This window comes from Myotis brandtii, unplaced genomic scaffold (assembly GCF_000412655.1).
Source record: "Myotis brandtii unplaced genomic scaffold, ASM41265v1 scaffold89, whole genome shotgun sequence".
NCBI classification, from domain to species: Eukaryota; Metazoa; Chordata; class Mammalia; order Chiroptera; family Vespertilionidae; genus Myotis; species Myotis brandtii.
The window spans coordinates 3,536,398-3,538,644 of record NW_005371645.1 but is presented as its reverse complement, the minus strand read 5'-3'; the positions used below and the strand labels follow the sequence as shown (position 1 = coordinate 3,538,644).

General features: G+C 40.5%; 1 protein-coding gene across 1 annotated transcript in view; it reads right to left on the bottom strand.

Moving 5' to 3' along the window:
* PPP4R2 (protein phosphatase 4, regulatory subunit 2) overlaps positions 1 to 2,247 on the bottom strand; it is a 57,379-nt gene that overhangs the window by 17,276 nt on the left and 37,856 nt on the right. The gene's annotated exons all lie outside the window — the stretch shown is intronic.

Genomic DNA, 2,247 nt, shown 5'->3' with positions numbered 1-2,247 from the left:
GGAGAGCAGTTAGGGGCGACCAGGCTGGCAGGGGACGGCAGTTGGGGGGGACCAGGCCTGTAGGGGAGGGCAGTTGGGGGCGATCAGGCCAGCAGGGGAGCGGTTAGGGGGTGATTAGGCTGGCAGGCAGAAGCAGTTAGGGGCAATCAGGCAGGTGAGCGGTTAGGAGTCAGCAGTCCCGGATTGTGAGAGGGATGTCTGACCGCCAGATTAGGAATCGGGCCTAAACCAGCAATCAGACATCCCCCAAGGGGTCCCATATTGGAGAGAGTGCAGGCTGGGCTGAGGCACACCCCCAAACCCCATGCACACATTTCATGCACCGGGCCTCTAGTGCTCATATAATCTAGTAAAGAATCCCACCTCACCCCCATTTGTTAACGTAACAAAATGTCTCTGTGTTGATTTGGGGGCTATTGATGCAAAAATAGCAGTGGGTAAAAATGATGACACTTCACCACAAATCAGGCAGCAGTACCAAACTGTACTATTAGTAGTCATCATCATCTTCACTACAATAATTTCACAGTAAACCTGTTTCACTGAAAGTTTAATAAACAAAAAATTACTAATTTTGTTAAATATCAACTTTTTAAAAATATATTTTATTGATTTTTTTACAGAGAGGAAGGGAGAGGGATAGAGAGTTAGAAACATCGATGAGAGAGAAACATCGGTCAGCTGCCTCCTACACACCCCCTGCTGGGGATGTGCCCGCAACCAAGGTACATGCCCTTGACCAGAATCAAACCCGGGACCCCTCAGTCCGCAGGCCGACGCTCTATCCACTGAGCCAAACCGGTCAGTGCTAAATATCAACTTTTTAATACACATCGTTTTCGTTTTAATATTCTGTGTAACAAAATGAGAAGTACAAAGCACTTCTGCATAGCAAAATACTATGGACATCTCAAGAACAAACAACTGATTATTGTCCTTTTCTCAAAAATAAATGTTTATCACTTCAAGATAAACAACTCAAATATTTGTGGCCAATGATAAAATTTAACACAAAAAATTAGTCTAAAAAATGTTTATTCGTCACTATGAACTTTGAAGGTTCCTGATACATTCATATGAGGTACTAGAATAGTCTAATTCAAAGAGACAGAGAGCAGAAAGGCATTTGCCAGGGGTTGGGAGACATCAATCAGTACTGATATAAAAGATATTGTGACACCAAAGATGAATAAACATTTTTCCAAAGATGGCCAATAAGCACATCGAAAGATGCTCAACACCACTAATCATTAGGGATATTTATCAAAACCACAGAGATAGAATTCCACCTATATTAGGTTGGCTGTTATTTAAAAAAGGGGAAAAACCCCCACAAGTATTGGCTGGCAAGGATGTTAAAAAATTGGAACACTTGTGCACTGTTGAAGGGAATGAAAAATAGTGCAGCCTCTGTGTAAAACAGTATAGTAGTTCCTCGATCTGGCAATTTCATTCCTACGTAGATATCCAAAAGATCTGAAGGCAGGTACTCGAGCACATACATGTCCCCAATGGACACAGCAGTATTATTCACAATAACCAAAAGATGTAAACTACCCAAATGTCCACCAACAGATGAATGGATAAACAAAATGTGGTATATACATGTACAATGGAATACTACTCAGCCTTAAAAAGAAGGAAATTTTTACACATGATGCAACATGGATTAATCTTAAATAGAGATACAGGCTAAGTGAAATAAGTCAAACTCAAAATGGACAAGTATTTTATGCTTCCATTATATGAGGTACTAAAATAGTCTAATTCAAAGAGACAGAGCAGAAAGGCATTTGCCAGGGGCTGGGAGAAGGAAAGGGTAAAGCGTTACTGTTTAGTTTGTACCAAGTTTCAATTTGGGAGGATGAAAAAGGTCTGGAGGTGGATGGTGGTGGTGGTGGTGGTGGTGGTGGCGGCGGCTTTGGCACAAGATTGTGAATGTATTTAATGTCACTGAATTGCACACTTAAAATTAGAAAGTTTGTTACGTATATTTTACCCCAATTAAAATGTTTTAAAAAATGGACAAGAGATTCAAACAGGCATATCTCTAAAGATGATGCTTAACAGATGCAAATAAAAACCACAATGAGATATCATTTCACACCCACTACCATGGCTATAATTCAAAAGATAGACAATAACAAGTGTTGGGAAGGATGTAGGCAAATTGCTGAAGAGAATGCAAAATGGTATGGCCATTTGGGAAAATAGTTTGGATGTTCCTCAAAAAATGAAGCACAAAGT